At 46.2% G+C, this 5,613-nt stretch overlaps 1 protein-coding gene across 1 annotated transcript in view; it reads left to right on the forward strand.

Moving 5' to 3' along the window:
• Itga9 (integrin subunit alpha 9) overlaps positions 1-5,613 on the forward strand; it is a 268,798-nt gene that overhangs the window by 120,679 nt on the left and 142,506 nt on the right. The gene's annotated exons all lie outside the window — the stretch shown is intronic.

A 5,613-nucleotide genomic window follows, 5' to 3' on the forward strand; every position in this document is an offset into this window, starting at 1 on the left:
TTTCTTTCTTTCTTTCTTTCTTTCTTTCTTTCTTTCTTTCTTTCTTTTTTCTGTCTCTCTCTCTCTTTCTCTTTCTTTCCATCATTCCTTCCTTCCCTCTTCTTTTTGTTTTTATGGAGACAGTGTTTCTCTGTGTAGCCCTGGCTGTTTTCTGTAGACCAGGCTGGCCTCAAACTGAGAGATCTGCCTGCCTCTGCCTCCCAAGTGCTGGGATTAAAAGCACGAGCCACCTGGTAGAAAGGGAGGGGGTTCTGTATGGTCATTGCTACAGTCTTTTATTTCTTTCTGTATGTATGCATGATATATGTATATATGTACATAATATTATATATATTATACATGTAGTTTGCCTTCATGAATATCTATGTATCATATGCATGCTGTGCCTGCAAAGCTTAGAAGAAGTCATCAGATCCCTTGGAACTGGAGTTACTGATAGTTGGGAGATACGGGCTCTGGGAACCAAACCCAGGTCCTCTGTGAGAACAGCAGGTGCTCTTAACCATTGAGCCATCTCTCCAGTGTCTGCCTTTTTTTATTTTTAAGGAAGTCAGTTTGGTGGCGTGTTCTCCTCTTCCTGTTCATAATTTGGACACTGGAATCAATTAAGGGGCCTCTCCTCCCAGGAGAAGGAAACCTGCTGCATGTGTGTTGTGAATATATTCCTCAGATAATGACCATAACACTGACAAGTGCCATTCGTACTTATGAAATCATTGTCACTGAGTCAGAAGTGAGATAAAAGTCTTTGGCAAATCTGTGAAGAATATTTCAAAGAGAAAGAGGCCTGAATTTATAGAGTCTAAAAATAGCCACTGAAGTGCAGCTGTGTTTAGCTTGTCAGAGAACCTGTTGAGTCGAGACAGGCAGGGGTTTTGTTTCTCTAGCCATGAGGTCATCAGTCTTGTTTAAGAGGGGAGAGCAGGCATTTCCAAATAGGGACTGGTTCTGCAGGGGAGGAAGATGGCTGAATGCACTCAGAGTCCTGCGTTTCTGCTCCTACCCTTCCCTTCCATGCCCCACTCAAAATCTACTTTTGGAAGATGTTAGCATCAGTGGTGGATGCCTGCTTGGTGGGATGCAGATGTCCTGGCATTAGAGCATCTCTGGTTCATCCCTGGTACCAGCGGGGGAGGCCTGCCTCCATGAGGATGGCTGGCCTAGTTACTTGGCCTCGGTGGCTTCAGTACTAATGTTTTAAGAATGAGAAATAAACATGTAGTTGAGGGAAAACATTATGACTTCCCTAACACTGAGGGATTGACTCTTGGGTCTTTTTTTGCCCTGTTTCTCATCAGGGATAATGTTACCTTTCTATTATGTAACTGACAAGAAGAGCAGCCCTGAGGCCCCTGTATAGATGGTCCAGTCCTATGGCTGTCTGACTCACAAAATTTCAGCTTTCCATGTTCAGATCTGGAGTGCTGAGCCTTTTTGGAGCTAGTCACATAGGGTGTGACACTGATGTTAGACAGCCACAGTAAGCCAGAGCACAGCCACTCAACCACAGTACTGTGGCGTGAAACAGCCTGGGGCTCTCTAAGGGTTCTATGCAGCAAAGTTAGGATGTTCCCTGGGTTAGACATAGTAGATGCCCTTTCAGCTCAAGATGTTTTCAACATAATGGGTTTATGAATGGAGACTCATGGTAGGCCATGATGTTGCAATGTCAGCTGGTCGCAGTGAAGACCAAGAGAACTGACACATGCATGCTTAGTACTCAGCTCTCTCTCCCCTCTTAGACAGCCCATGGCCACAAGCCAGGGAATGGTAGCCCACGCTTTCTTGCGGGGGAGTTACAGACATGTCCATAGGCCAACCACCGGAGGCTCTTTTCCTGGGCGATTCTCATTTGTGGAAGCGGACAATTAGAACACACATCACAAGCATCCCGTGAAAACCTGTGCTGAAATGAGTTCTGTTCGTGGTGTCAGGCCTAGAGGATGGCTATGTCATCTTTATTCCCCGAGTCTCTTACCATTATGTTTAGCTTGGCTTGCGTTAAGTGCTGGACTGTGTACCTGCCAGCACTTCAAAGCCATTTTATTCATAAAACTTGCTGTCTGTATTCTTTGCTTGGTGTGCTTAATGACACACCTTCTTCCTCCAAGGAGACCCTGGTTGTTGTGGAAAGTCCTTGTCCCCCCAGGTGGGTCACAGTAAGAAGCACGCACTTTACTTTCAGGGTAGCAAGAAAGCAGCTGGAAAACGCCTTGTTGTGCAAGGCTAGCCCTGTGTAAGCATTGTCTGTCATTGCCATGGTCATCATGGCTGTCAGTCAGTCATTGTCATTGTCATCGTTGTCACCATGTTTCTGTGAGGGCTCTGTTGAGGGTTTTGATCATGGCATAACCTAGTATCTCATGGGGCTCCATGAAAGGTATGCCTGTCCGACCTCACTACAGAGAAGTAGCTGTGGCTCTTCCCGTTATCTAAACCAAACTTGTGACATGAGTCCTGAAGCTCAGAGCCAATGTTGCAGTTCGTATCTACATTTGGCTGGTTTGTTTGTCATGTTCTTTTTTTCTCTATTTTTGGGGACAGCTCACTTCATTATGGGAGTCCTTTTCTTTTTCCAGTTGTGTGTAGTGTGTATATTGGATGGCGCCTTTCCTTGCCTCCTCAGACCTGCTATCGTGATGTCGCCCTCCCCCGTTGCTATCACCCTAGAATGCTTTGCCAGGGCTCTCTTTGTAAACCTGTTTCCTCTCCAGTAAGTAGTCCCTTCAGTGAACCTGTCTTAGTCTCTCTTTACCAGAGATAGTTGGCACTGTCCAGGTGCTTAGATCTTGATCTCCTTCTCCTCTGGCCTCTGCCAGTAAAGTCATTTCACACAGCCTGGACAGCTTACGAGATGCCAGACCAGAGCTTGCCCAGATATGATCGCTCCCAAGAACCCGAAAGATACATTCATCACCACGAATTCAGACAGAAACAGTTTACTTTACTTCCTGGAAACCCTTTCAGACAATCAGGGAGGTGACCTTTCAAGTTAAATATTTTCTGTATTAATTAAAGGATGCTTGTTTTCCAGATGTGATTTCCGTACGTCACATTTCAAGGAGAGCCCGTCGGGGTGGGGGTGGGGCTAATGAGGTCTCAGCATGTAAGAAGTCCTAGGTAGAACCCTCCAGTATCGATGGCACTAAGCTTTGGAAGTCATGGCTAACACCACAGTGTGTGACTCGACAGACCCACACATCTGTGGCTTTGTTTAGTTGTGTTAAGAAGGACATAGCAGTCTCTCAAAATTTAATTTCCTGAGTGAGCTTGAGAACCATTGGAACATTTCCTGCACTCCCATCGTGAAGATAATATTCCATTAAAAATTCATATACCTCAAGCCTGGGGTTGGCCCCAGAAGACCTGCCTCTAAGGTATTTGTGTTTCTCCTCAGTGGAAAGCGCACTGGGCCTGGCTGATGGTTCCTACACATTTTGGACTATTGCCCAAGGAGAGGTCCGGTGAGAACAAGGGTGATGATAGTCACAGGAGCCTAGAAAAGCTGCAGTTGCAGAGGCTTTACACACCTTCTCTTGTGTTACTGCATGGCCCTCTCCAGGGCTTGTGTTTGTCCAGCATTGCCTGTGTTGACAGCATTGTACCAGAACTGAATGGCAAGAGTAGTGCCAGCAGACTGTCGTTAAATGCTTTAATTAATGACATATATGTGACATGTGAGTTTACATACACACATACAAGCATATAAACACGAAGCCTGCAAGCGAACAGCCTGCCCTTTGCGAGCCACTCCATGACTTCTTGATAAGATTCCTTTAGTCATTCAACTAGAGGCCTAGATCATGAAAGAGGTGTTTGTAGAATGTTCTGAGGGGGGCTGCTTTGTTTTCCTCCTGACAGTTCCAGAAAACCCTCGAAGCAGAATGTCAGCTGTGGTCTCTCTGGACAATAGCACTGTGTTGCCCCTTTAAAAGGCTGGTTCTTCCCTCCAAGTCAGGAAGTTTTCCTTTAAGAATGCATTTCTGTTCCATAGAAGTTATCAAAAGCTGGGCCTGGAAAATATCTAATTTGTAGCTTTCACTATCAAATGCACTCTCCTTGTGTTCTGATGTGTGCATGGTTTGGGGGTATGTGGTGGTTTTAATAAAAATGACGCTCATAGGCTCATGTATCTGAATGTAATCCTCACCATGGAGTAAAACAGTTTGACAGGATTAGAAGGATTAGGAGGTGTGGCCTATTAGAGAAGTGTGTCACTGGGGGTAGGCTTTGAGGTTTTAAAGTGCACTTTAAAATGCCAGACCCACTAAAATCTGTATACCTAAGGAAGGTAGTCAAGAAGGATAACCCTGGGTAAGATGCTCAGTCTTCATTCAAAAAAGCAAATGGGACAAACATCAGAAGGAGGAGAAAACAGGGAACAGGACAGAAGCCTACCACAGAGGGCCTCTGAAAGACTCTACTCAGCAGGGTCTCAAAGCAGATGTTGAGACTCCTAGCCAAACTTTGGGCAGAGTGCAGGGAATCTTATGAAAGAAGGGGGAGATAAAAGACCTGGAGGGGACAGGAGTTCCACAAGGAAAGGAACAGAATCAAAAAATCTGGGCACAGGGGTCTTTTGTGAGACTGATACTCCAACCAAGGACCATGCATGGAGATAGAACCCCTGCACAGATGTAGCCCATGGCAGCTCGGTGTCCAAGAGGGTTCCCCAGTAATGGGAACAGGGACTGTCTCTGACATGAACTCAGTGGCTGGCTTTTTGATCACCTCCCCCATGATGGGGGAACAGCCTTACCAGTCTACAGAGGAAGGCAATACAGCCAGTCCTGATGAGACCTGATAGACTATGGTCAGATGGAAGAGAAGGAGGTCCTTCCCTATCATTGGACTGGGGGAGAGGCATACAAGGAGATGAGGGAGGGAGGATGGGATTGGGAGGGGAAGAGGAGGGGGCTACAGCTGGACTACAACATGAATAAATTGTAATTAATAAAAATAAAGTAAAAATTAAAACAAAAAACTTAAATAAAATATGCCAGACCCAGTCAGAGTCTCTCTCTCTCTCTCCCTCTCTCCCAGCCCCCCTTTCTCCTCCCTCTCTCTCTTTCTCTGTCTCCTGCTCTTAGCTGTGCCTCTAGCACCACACTTGCTGGCATCCACTGTCCCCACAGCCATGCTCCCTTACGTGATGACCATGCACTAAGTCCCTAAAACTGTCAGCAAGCCCCCAGTTAAGTTCTTTTCTTTGTAAGAGTTGCCTTGACCACAGTGTCTCTTCATAGCAGTAGAACAGTGACTGAGACTGGGGAAGGCAACTTTGAGAACATGGTCAGTACATTTGGGAATATCACTGAATGATAATCAGCTGCTGGGCAGCCTGGGTGGCTGTGCATACACTGTGCATCTGGCAGAGTTCTCTGAGGGTGTCGTCAACTGGTGCGTTTTTCTGTTGCTCCCACACATGCTGTTTGTGACACCCAATTTTCCTATAACTCTCCTTCCACCCCAAGCCACACCCCTTCTTAGGCCTTTCCCCAAAGTCCACAGCAGTGTGGAATGAACTGCTGTAAGGCCAAAGGTCTACAGGAACACTGTGGTACCATGTGTTTGTTGGCACAGATTCTTCTCCGTGGTGGCATCTTGGGGTGG

Source organism: Psammomys obesus, unplaced genomic scaffold (genome assembly GCF_907164565.1).
Source record: "Psammomys obesus unplaced genomic scaffold, mPsaObe1.curated_primary_1811, whole genome shotgun sequence".
NCBI lineage: Eukaryota > Metazoa > Chordata > Mammalia > Rodentia > Muridae > Psammomys > Psammomys obesus.